Genomic DNA, 13,006 nt, shown 5'->3' with positions numbered 1-13,006 from the left:
GTTTTTCCTTTGTAGAAAATGGTAGCTTTGAACATTTTATTAAGTTTGAAACGTCTTTTTAATTGGATTTTTAAAACGTTTTTCTGCTTTTCTACATAAGAGTGATTTTTTCCTGAAAACTCAAAAATCAGTAAGTCCAGCACTGATATTAAATTGTCAAAAAAAAAGGACAAAAAAAATGTCCATTTGTTGTTCTCTGCAAGCTATAGCTTAAAAAATTAAAAGTAGCATATTAGATGATTTAAACTTCTATCACAGTTACATTATGAATTGGATGTATGGGAGTTTGCAAAGTCAGTGCTGAGGTCTGCAACTGTAGCATTGCATATAAGGATTCTCTGAAAGCTCTACTAAATCTACAAATGTTAAGAGATGGAATATTTCTGTTTTATTCAAGAGGCTCTTAAAGAAGGTATCTGTTAAAACATTTCTTCAGTTTGAAGTGTTGTGCACGTGTTTACATATTGTGCTACACATTAAGTAAAAAGTAGGTCCTGAAAATAGTCTAAAGAGTGAAACTCCAAACAAGCAAGTTATCTGAAGTTAGATATAACCAGCATTCTATTTTTAAACTTAGGTTTCTAAAATAAAGTTTTTCTGTTGTTTTAATTGGAAAAGTTATCAGAAAGTGATGAGAAAGTGATCAGAAGTGAAAATCTCAATGGATCTTTTGACATCTGTGGCATCTTTCTTTCTTTCTAGTTATATTTTGTGATACTTGATTTTTTATAACTTTTAGGAGATTTTCAAATGCAATCTCTGTTTTAAAAATCCTGCCAAAAGAAACTCAGATTTTACAGCACCATCAGGTACTTCTCTAATGACCTGTGCCATAGGATTTTACATGCTTTGGAACTTCTCACAAGTAAATCATCATTTGTCTCCTTTATCTTTTCTAGCAAAAAAGTGCCAGATGTGACCATATCTGATAGTTAAATAAATAAGATTTCCCCCAAATAATGCCTCTAGTGATGAGGTTCATTGAAAGCAGCACTCCACAAAGAAGGAAGATGCACAGTGGGAAAGTCTGAAGCCATGAAGGTGCTGTTGAATGGAAACTGGGGAGATGGTTCCCTAGCAGCAACCTCTGACTGAAGGGACCCAGGATGCTTCTGAGGGAAAGACAGCAGAGGGAAGAACATTTATTGCCATGTTCACTGGAGGGAGAACAGCACTCCAAACAGAAAAACACTCTGGGAATTCATTCTGTTTCTTGCTGCACTCTTAGTTCTCTAGCTTTTGTTCTCTGGTCCTACACTGGAGAGTCAAGGTGGCAGACGTCCTGTGGAAGACTCCAACAGAGTCCAGTGGAGGCCAGGACTTTGGAACAAATCTCACTTGTGAGAGAATTGACCTGAAAGAAGGCTTGGCAAGTGTTCTATATTTTCCTGTGTGAGAGGTTTTCTTTGTTGTTCAAAATTGCCTGGTTAAAGCCAAGATTCAGCTTTCAGTAAACAGAAAAACTTCAGCTCCAAACCAAATGGATGATTTCACTTCTTTACTGAAACTATGGAAATACAATTCGAACAAATATGTCCTACACAGGTTTTTTTTTATCTGGTTTGTTTGTTTTGTTTGGGTTTTTAATTTTTTTTTAATTTTTATAAAAGACTATTCTTGCAAAAAAAAAAAGTGATTTTTCATTTTGTGGTTGAATTTGTTGCCTGCCACTAGCACAGGTGTATCAGCTGAGAGATTCAATGCCAGTCTTCCAGCCCAGCTCCCAGGTGGTGTAACTCACAGAGCTGGGTGGGCAGCCTGTGCTGGCATTGCAGACACTCAGGAATGACCTGGGTTCAGAGAACAGAGGGGGAAAAGAACCTCTAAAAATTTTTTAAAAAGAAGCAAGAATGACGGTTAAAGAAGATCATGGGGGGAGAGAAAACTGAAAAAATGGTGCACAAAAGTAGAAGGAGGACAAGCTCTCCAGGATAAGAGTTGTGCCATGCAAACTGACACACTTCTGCCAGCCTAGCAGCTGTGGACATCCTCCTCCCCCAGAACCAGACCCAAGTTTCCATGAGGTTGGCTTTTTCCTTTTGTAATTTTAGTACAACCTTTTATTAATGCCATGATGACATTACAAGAGAAAGCAGGTCACAGACTTTTGAACACTCCTGTATGTCACAAGAGAAAACAAGGAATTTGGAATAGCCACATCCCCATGTGGGAAGGCTGAGCTGCTATTGCCAAGCACATCTGTACCCTCTGCAGAAATACTGCTGTGCAGGGATTTCCTAGTGTGAATTTGGGGGTGGCAAACAAATGTTTTCTAAAGAGTTTAGGGATTGAATAACTATTGCTAAATGAGATCACTAGACTGGTTGATTAGAACGATGCTCAAACATTTTTCATATCTGTTTCTTTCATAATCTCTACCCTCAAATGCAAAACTACATGACTATGGTGAGTAAGGGCTACATATACAAAGGTTTTATGTTAAATTCAGCTCCTCGTCCAGGCAGGAAGGGATTACTAATTTTTAACTACATAACTGGACATTTGAGATGTATCTTGATTTACTCAGATAGCACTGAGCATTCTTCTGAAGCAGTTAGTAGTTGGCCATAAAAACTGCTATTGCTCAGAAAACTGTTTTTTTTTTTTTGTTGTCTATTTCTGTGCACAAATGCAAAATTTTAGTTCTAGTACCCGTGTGGTTTCAAAATGGATGCTGAATATACTCTGTAATCTATCTCTGAAAAGACTGAAGGTACTGAGCCTTCCTATCAGATTTCTGAAGTAAAACTAACTTGACAGATAATTGTCATCCAGCTGTTACCAAACTGAAACACCAAAGAAGGACAGTAGCACAGGGAGAGCCACCACTTGAACCAGTCCTGAGAATGACAGAGGACTGACAGCATGTTTTATAGCAATTTACACTTGAAGCTTACTCAGAAGTTGTACATAAAGTGCTAAGGAGTGCAAATGCCCAGGGAAAATGTATTTGTGTTTGGGATTTTTTTTTTTTTGTTTTATTTTGGGTTGATTTGGTATAGTTTTTCTTCTTCATCTGGGTGTGAATCTGATTTCTACTTTACTTAATACCTTAAAATTTTTATGAGGTTTGTGTAAGGCATAGAGTGAAAAACTTCTGAGAGAATTTGATTTGTGGGCCTGGTGAAGTACCACATAGACAATTGACAGGAGCTTCTTTTGTCTGAGGAGAGGCAGTGAGAGTTGGGACTGTTCAGCTTGGGGAAGAGTCAAGGAGATCTCACCAATGTGTACAAATGCCTGAAAAGAGGAAGCAAAGAAGAGAGCCAGGCTTCTCTCAGTGGTGCCCAGTGATAGGACAAGAGGCAATAGGAACAAATTAAAATCCCTGAAATTCCACCTGAATATAAGACAATTTCCTACTGTGACAAAAAATTTGCACAGGTTGACCAGAGAGGTTGTGAAGTCTCATCTTCAGAGATATTCAAAATCTGACTAGACAGTCCCAGGCAAGCAACTGTAGGAGGCCCTTCTTGAACAGGAGGGTTGGACAAGATGACTTCCAGAGATCACTTCTGACCTAAATCTTTGTTGCTTTTTGGCAAAGGCAGTTCAGACAGGCACCGTGAAAAGCGGGTGAACGAATGTAGGGATTCTGTGTGTAAGGATGGGAAAAGCACCAGACTGACATCCAATGATTTTAATTTTCTTTGCACTGTCCTTATGTTTTTTATGTGGGTTTATTTTTTCTAACCAGAGTAGTGTGTGTATAACATGCAAGCTGTAGCTGCTGGTACCATCTGTTTGTGCTATTCTGCTGTTCCCCTGATGTTTATGACTACTGAGGCTACTGGTAGTGGATCACTGTGTGCCTATGTGCTGAGTTTAACCTAAGGTAATTTAGGTACCATTGTCTGAAAAATACTCATAATAGTTCTGTATTTGTACAGAATCTATAGCAGCTACAAGGGTTCCTATTATACTAATAGAAGGTCACAAGAAACTGTTGAACTCTGGTGGGTATTTAAGGCTTACCTATTACAACCATTTTTAGAAAACTGCAGACTCAGTACTGAATGTAAGAGCTTCTCTTCTCTAAACTACTCTCTCCAAGAGAGGTAGTAGGATATCTCAATTTTTTATGTCCTAACAGTAGTGTTGTCACCTTCAGTTTTTGTAAGATCTCTCTAAACTTCTTTGTTGTTTATCAAATCACGTTTCTGAGGACAAGAACTGCAACTCTTCACGCAGACCTCTTTTTTTTTTCAGAAGACCAAAGTGAATCAAGCAGGATAAGGAGCCAAAAGAGATAGTAGAGGAAAGTCTTAAGAGAAAGCACAACATTAGTAGCAGTTAAGCAAATATGAGTAATGTTCATAGGAAGTACTTGACATTTAATTCTAGCTAAACAAACAGGAAATGAAATAAACAGAAATTGTGAAAAGTGAGAAGATTCATGAGTAAGAAACTAGACAAGGCATTTTGTGGATGAAGATCAAAAAGCCATTTAAGCTGCAAAACAACTAGTACATATGATTGTTACCTTAAATGGACTAACAGAACTTTGCAGCAGTTGTTGATGTACGTGTTTGTTCTCCACAGATCAAGAGAACTTAATGTTAATAATACCTTCTAAGCTCATGTAGATCAAGACATTTCTGTGGCTCATGATAAGGCAGAGAAGAAAGGATCTTCCTCAGGCTGTTGTTTTCATGCACTCACATGGAGCATAGGTCATACACAGCTTTCTTTGAAACTTATTCCCAGCTCAGGGTAAATCAGGCAAGATTTTCTTACCTAATAAGCTCACTACTCTGGTGGTTTTTCTTACATGTTTTTCTTAGTTATTTTCTTTCTTGTTCATTCTCATGGTCATAAGCTTTACAGATTCTGCATAGACGCAACACATGAACTTTTCTTGTGTCATCAGAACTGTACTTTTCCTGAAGCATTTGCTGATAGTGTCCATGTGTGCGGAAGATCAGAAAGCTGCAGAAGCTGAGTTGGGTAGTGCCACCAGGACCTCCTGGCCTTGGAGCAGTGGAAACCATGTGAGAGATAAACTGAAGGCAGGAACAAAAGTGAAGACTTTGTCATGTCTGGTCACTCTGACTGCTGGGATGACAGAATGTAACAAGGACATTGCTGGCAAAAGAACGGTAACCGAGAATTCTGACTGTGGAAAATCTGGTATGGAACTTAGAGACCTATAAATACTGATGAACTAGTGAATAAACAGTTTTGCTTGCATAGCAGAGTCTGTGTCTCTCAATCCCCACACATCTAAAATTTTCCATTAGAGACAGCCCATTTCCTCTGGGGCAGGGTGCTTGAACTTCTCTGGTTTCCAGCCTACACATGGAAGCCAACATGCCTTGTGGTGTGCTTTGTTGTTGTCCTCAGACTGTCCCTGGATACATCAGTCCCACTGCCCATACCAAGCTTTTCGGGTATTTTCTGTCTTTATTGTTAAAATGGATGGTCCCTGAATTTGTTTTTTCTTCTGCTTCTTAAAACTTTAAAATACTGAGTAACACTGGTTCTTAGGTATTCTATATTACTTATAGCATAGTTATGTCTGAGTGCTGAAGTGGCACTAAAATACAGCGTACAAAGTGCTACACAAGACCCAGGAAAAAAAGACTATCTTTGTTCTGAACAAGTAACACATGAAAAAGTTGAATAATACTGGCTATTTTTGACTAGAAATCAAATTGTTATATCAAAAATTGTGGAAGTGGAATTGAATTTTATAGGATTAGTTATTAAATGGTAGCCATATTAATTATAGCCTTTTATAAAAGGAGCGATAGGAAAGCCCTAATTTATTTTTATTTCTTTTTTAAAGTATGGCTACCCTGCACTTGCATCCATCTGCATACTTTTACACCACCCAGTTGGAAATTTAGCCAGTTCAGTAAGACATTTACTGATTCACATCCAGAAGTGTCTAGAGCCCAGTGAAAAGGTGTTACTTACAGCCCTGTAAGTACAGTGATAGAACTTCACAGAAGAGACAAAATGAAACTTGTGGGCTCAAGGGTTTTCCAAAAACATTAGAAGATTCAGAAATGTTAAACATAATTGATTTTCTTATGAAAAGCCACTACAGAGTGTCTGTATGACCCATTTATTCCTTTTAGAGGAAAACTGTTGACCAAGGAGTACCAGACCAAGGCAGTTTTGCATTCTGACTGTATTGCTTTCACCCAAGGTCCCCTTCTAGGAGCAAACTACCAATAAGAGGCTAATCTGCTATCCACATGTCATGTGTGTTGAGCTTCAGTGCACCTCATCTGGCAAGCCTGACCAGCATTTAGAGTGTTTAAATACAGACCACAGTTCACAAGAGCACTGAAATGCAAATAAAGCCTGAGGCCATCATCATCTCCACTTTCCAAAAGTCTAAGATGTCCTCCCCTTGTTAGTTCTTTTTGTCCCTGGACCCCATCAGCACTTCCATGCCAGTGAAGCTACTGTGATGTGTAGAAGGTTCTGTGGAAAAATGCATTTCCCATTTCCCAGAGCTGTTACAGGTGGGATGCTTGAAGAACCCTGTTTGGCCTGCAGGCTGTATGCATGCTTGTCTGTGTAAATGGTCAGTGGGATTGAGGCTAGAGTGAATTAATTACCCAGCTTGTCTCACCTTTCTTCCTCTCAGAGCTGACACATGTCCTGGGCACAGGCATGCTGGTGGCATCATAGAGGGACAAACAGCTCTGCTGCTGGATCTAAGAGATTATGGTCACTTTGAGTCATGTCACTGCAGTTTAAACCACTTTCTCTGGTCTGTTTAAGGTCTATGTTGCTTTTGAAACATTAAGCAAATGTGTGAATATTTCAAGGGCTTGCTTTTACATCCAACAAAAATAGTTTCAAGGAAATTTTGTTCTAGACCAAAGCCTGATTTCTTTGTCTTACTTGCACAAATCTCAGCCAGTTGCAGGATCTTGACATTTGACTTAAAACCACTCTTGGCTGAACAGCCTCTCATGGCTGGTGTTACTTCACGATTTCCAAGTCTACCCTTGGAGTGATGTTCTTGCCTGCCTGGAGTGGTACCTGAGAAACCTGCAGCGTTTGGCTGTCTTGGAGGTCTCTGACCACCTTTGTAGAAGAGTGATCATCTGATTCTACTGTTTTAATTTTACCACCTCTCTGATGGATGTGCTGGGGTCTTTCACATTATTTCTCAGTGGGCTTTTAGTGACTTGGTAGCCAAGGATGCTCTGGTCCTTCCACAGGGCTCTCCCTGGAGCCCTCTCTCCCACACTAAGCTGCCTACTGCTCCTAGTGGGGCAAATTCTGCCCTGGAAAAAGTCTATAGAAGTTAAAATAGGCAGCAAACACCTTTGCTATTAGATGCTATACCCTGGAAAAAAAAACTTTTCTCAAAAACTGAACAGGGAAATTTTAAACACCATGCAGTCCAGCTTCCTTATAGATAACAGTTTTTCTAATACTTTCAGGGTAAATTAGGAAAGTCCTTTTTTTCCTTTCTGGGCCATTATCTTTCAGAAGAGTGCTGCCATAAGGTTTTTCGGAAAAATTAAGAAAACCCAAAATGCATTTGCCATACTTCGTTGCGAAACTAAACTAACGCTCAACTACCTTTTCCTCACTTGACCACTACTTAAGTGAAAGAAGACTTCTCATAGGGAAGCTCTTCTTTCTTGGAAACCTTGACCCTGTTGCCAGTAAATATGGAGATATCGTTTAGAAAAACGTCACAGATGACTGTGGTCAAATTTGTTGAAAGTGGAGCAAGATATATAAAAAAGCACAGCAAAAATACCAATCAGCCACCACATGAGCAATAGGTTATCTACGTGAGCATCTCGGGGAAGAAGCTACTTTGAGGGTTAACAAAATTAGGTTAACCTCTGTCATCTAACCAGTCTGGCTGCATCACACATGCTGCTGTGACTGTAGAGGCTCGAAGATTTGGGAGTGAAGATGAAAGGATGTTCTATTTTCAGATCTGGGCATTTTTTATTTCTGCTTTGTCTTTTTGCTGTGGAAGGCAAAAAGTCACCTACAGGAAAACATACCTGCCGGAAAGGACTCCTCTCCCAGATGACAGAGAACCTGTATATCAAGGCAGCTAGTTTAAAATCATCTGTTCCTGTAAGTTGATCCCAATAATTGAAAAAGTTTATTTTTTTTTTTTTTTGCTTCTTTATTAGTTTAATTACTGAGCTTCTGGGAACTTTAATAAGTTGAAAGATCTCTGCAGTCCTGAGAGACAGGGTAGTGCATCTACTTCTTCTGAAAGGTGGGAAAAATTTATGCATAGAAGATGCTTAGAGAGGCTAGATGAGTTTTCCATGAAAGAAATTTGCAGCTAGGCTAGGGTTGGAATACAGATTCACTGAGTCCTCACCCTACATCTGAAGAAAAAGATGAAGATAAATATTATTGTTACTAAGTTTTGTACAAACCAGACTTGAAACTGTCTCCCTCTGCTCGACTTAATTAATACTATCACTATATTTTACAGAAGGATCTCATCAAGACCACGAGACTGCTTAAAAAGACTACAAAAGTGCTGTTTATGGTAAGACTTATACTACCAGTTTTCCATTTTCTTACTTTGACTTTCCTTTGGTCAATAGAAACAGGAATATGTGATCAAAAGCAATGACAGCTGATGCAAAAATCACTTGTGTTTAATTGGGAAAGACTTTTATGAAAGTCACACACTTAATGAAGTTCTTGGCTTAGAGAAAGAGTGTTATATGTGTCCCAAGAAAGGGATATTCCCCTGGGACATGAAGGGACGATTGATCATGGTATGGGGTGGAAAAGGTGGCTTTGGAAAGCCTGCCTGGAGGCACTTTGTAGGCAGCATGTTCTGCCAGGGGAGCTGGGGTGAGGGTGTTTGTTGGTCAGGGAGGAGTGGTAGAACTTGCTCCTGCTGTGAGCCTTCCAGGAATGCTTTCAGGCAGCAGCCCTCAGAAGAGGGCCAGAGCCACAGCCGCTGTCCCACAGCTGAGACACATTCTGCTGAGGGTGTGCAGGACCATGGATAGCCCGAGGATGCTGCAGAGAGCTGAGACACCAAGGAGCTGCTTTGAGCTTGGACCTCTGCAGGTGCACTGGAAAAGGGATATCAGAGTTCCCAGTGCAATTCAGCATGGGAGTGAAAAACAAACTGTGGGGTGTCTAATTGTAAGTGACTGTAAGTGTGTGGCTTTTCTTCATGCAGGTATCTAGTCAGCAGGGCAAACTGAGCTAGCTTATCCTTATGTATAGACCTGCTGGCCTTTGATGTCCCTTGGATTTCACAGATTACCTTGGGAGTGAAGGCTCCTCGCTTGTCTGTGAGACCTACACACAGATACCCACATTTCAGTGGTGTCATCTGCAGCTGCATTACCCTCCTGACAGGAATCTCACACCTAACACCTCATTCCACTGCCTAAAAATAGGCATATATACCTTGAAATACTTTTAGGTGTCCAAGAGAACACACAGGTCAGGCAGATATGACACAGAGTTGACTGGTCATTTCTGGAGCAGCAGTTGGGGATGGGCTGGATACCCTACAGCATATCAAATGGCATGGGACAGTGATGTAGAGCAATGGAAAAATTATACCCACAATGACTCCTACAATTTGACCAAGATAGTCTGACTTTTTATCTTCTTATCTATCTACTCTTTGTGTGTTATGTGTATTTCTTGCTGTCACATGTGTTCATGATTGGTCTTACCAATAGTCCTGTGCCTGCCAGCACAGCACTCTCCTGCCTTTCCTTCAGAAACCACAGAGGCAGACTGAGCTCCTCCTTTAAAACAAAAGGAAGCAGGTCAACTGGATACTAAAATTCATAAAAAATGGTTTTATTGATTGCACGCTTTCTAAATATGCATATTTTTATGAGGCTGAAATTTTAGGCCAAATCTGACTTTTGAGGTGTTCATTTACCAAATTATTACTTGATTTGTTTTCAGACAAATTGCAGTGTTCGAGATCAGCTCCTCTCCTTCTATGTGAAAAATGTCTTCTGTCGTCTTGAGGTAGGAAGTGACAAGTTGTACTTTATTAGTGCCTTCCAGGTTCTGCAAGCAAACATGGATGCCTGTGTGAGTATATTCCTGAGAGCTAAGCTAACTTTGTCCGTCTGAAAAGTTAGGAAAGGGCTCCATCTCAGTTTTTCAGCAGATGGAGGGGCAGAGGGTGATTCAGAGACATGGTGTGTCCCACGTCACAGTGGACCCAACTTCATGAGGGCTTCTCCACTGGGTCCGGGGAAGTTTAACACCATCCACTCCCTCCCAGAGTGATCTTGTAGGGAGTGTGAAAGGTGGTGGAGATCCCATGGAGCCAAGCCACTTCCCTACTTATGATGTCACCTTGTGCTGCCATCTCTTCACTAAAGCTGCAAAGAGACAGGGTGATCACAGGGAGAAATGTGGCCCCCCATGTTTCTGTGATGTGACAGTGGTAATGCTTTCCTTCTTCAATATACCCTCTGCAGGTGTGTAATCTTTACTCACATGTCATCTCTGCTCCTCCATACTGAATTTTGAAAGAACTGGTGGTGTCTCATGAGTGAGCAGGGACCACAATTATGTGGAAGCAGTTCCTATGTATTAGCTGTGCTCACAGCCAGAGCAGGTTGTCAGAGAGTGGTGCTGCCCACTGGCAAAATGTCTCCAGGTGCCCCAGAGAAGAGGCACTTTTACCAACTCTGCCTAACTAACAACAGGGCAGCAGCCAGAGCACACTTTTGCCTGTGCAAATCTGCATTCTAACATACCAGGCAGGGTGCTAAGATGATGCCATCACTGGTTGGTCATTTCTCATCTAATTATTGAGGGTAAACAAATAGTGACTGGGTATGTCTTAAAACTAAATATCCTATAGGTTTTTTTTTTCTCCCCTAAACCTGTAGTCCTCACAAATAACAGTGTCCCAGAAAATGGAGCTTGACCTAGAGTGAAATATAGCCATGGATATCCAAGCAAACTTGCATTGTGATTTTAAAAAGCGAGAGCAGGATGGCAAGTCAATGAATTAATGAATTAAATTAATTGAAACTTTGTCTAATCTAAACTGCATGAAGAAAGGATTGTTATTCCTCAATTACATGAAAGAAAAGAACAGTGGTTCTACATGCACAAAAATATTTGCAATGTGAAAACAAACAGCTTCAGAGGTCTCTTTGCAGTGTTATAGTTCAGAACTCAGCTGGGATATTTGCATAATGTAAAAAGATTGAAATCTTAATGGGACAAAACTTCATCAGCTTTCAGGTTCTGTATTTCAAACAATGCTAAACAGCTGTGATTTCCAGGCATTATTCATAGCATTCTGCTCTGATCATACTGCTGTGACTATTTGTGTCTGTCAAAATTCCAGATAATGCTTTAATTCCAGAGAGCAATAATATAATTTCAGATGGTGTAATATGCTTTATGGAGATTACTTACATTCTATACAAATGCCAGTACACAGTGAGGAGTTTAGACTGTTGACTGTGACTGAATTCAGAATATCCACTGACTGTAGCTTGCTAGATAGCTTACTAATACATTTGTTTCTGTGCTATATGGAGACAAAATGCTGCAGGTTTCTCACAGCTCCAGCACTCTTTTTCATAATTAGTGCCAGTGTTTTACCCAAGAGAAGTCTAAACATAACAACTTACATTTTTGGGTCTTATAAAGTGCTGGTAAGAGAGATAAGACTGTCTCTGTTAGCAGAAAAACAACAGCTCTTTGAGAAATGATGGCTTGTTGTGATTTTCTAGGAGATGCCTCATTTCTGGAAACTAATATTTTTTAAAATGTTTGTATTAATTCAAAACCAGCAATACCAAACCTTGTGAAAGAATAACAAAAGTTATGAATAGAGTGAAAGTAATGGATCCTTTGCTAATAGCAAACTTGAGATTTTTTTCGTCATATTATTCCTCAATAAATTAGCACTCATTCATCCATGTACATAAGCTCTTTAGCTGTTATTATCTAGCTGAGCTATAAGATGTTTATAATATGGGATTTCCATCATGACAACATATTAATGTAATTATTTTTTTGCCTTTCAATAATAAAGTTCTCTATATAACTAAGGGAAACAGTGATGTCTTTATAGATATACTCACTTTATATTCTTTCACAAACTTGGGCTGTAATTCAGTCAGCTAGAGACATGTGTGCTACCTGAAAATCCTAACAATATTTGCCTCCCAACCACTTCCAAAGACTTTATACTATGATTTTATTATTCTCACCCAGCCAGTTCTTGGTTTTGTCCAAACAAGGAAGCATTAATATTTTTCAATGATATAGGGGCCCAAGTTGAGTTTTTTAGAAATGAGTATGTTTGAAAATCTCTAAACTAAAAAAATCTCTAAATTTCTGCAGTAAAGTCAGACTTTTTCATTTAGCCTTTGACTGTAAGGTAAAGGGAGCAGACATTTTTCCTTGGATACTTGGAGCATCCACCTGCAGCACCACTGACCTCATTGCTTGTTTGGGTGCTGATCAGCATTGCTAAGAACAGTGTGAAGTTGCTTCTGAAGTTGGACTTGTGTTCCTACATCAGTAGCACATGCAGAGGTCTTTTCTCATATTTGAATGGAGTGCAGAAGGACAATATATTCCCTGCAGAACCTTTAGTATTCCTCTATCATTTCAGGCAGAGCTTGTAGACCTCAAGCTGAGTTAATGTTTTAATACTCTAACTTGCTGGCTAGCTCATTTAGTTACTTGCAGTATATGCAGGAAGAATTTGTAATGTGTACCACCTCTAAAGCAGACATATTCATATAAGGTCAGTTCTGCTACCAGGTGATCTTTTGTGGAAATCTGTATCATACAAAATGGAGATCATTAAAAAAAAAAAAGAAAGCACTCTAAGTTAGAAAGAACTGCTCTAATTAGAAGATTTTAAAAAAATTTACTTTTATTTTCACTCTTTTAAAAATTTGCTTTTTCCCACTTTCATCATGTGAAGTGACTTTGGGAAGCACAAAAGATAGCCTGAATATGTCTGTGCTCATTTTTAAAGTACTGCATGAGAGATAGAAAAGGACTGATTACTCATTTCAGAGGA

Source organism: Parus major, chromosome 1A (assembly GCF_001522545.3).
Source record: "Parus major isolate Abel chromosome 1A, Parus_major1.1, whole genome shotgun sequence".
NCBI classification, from domain to species: domain Eukaryota; kingdom Metazoa; phylum Chordata; class Aves; order Passeriformes; family Paridae; genus Parus; species Parus major.
The sequence above is the reverse complement of the archived record's forward strand: the minus strand, read 5'-3'. Positions refer to the sequence as shown.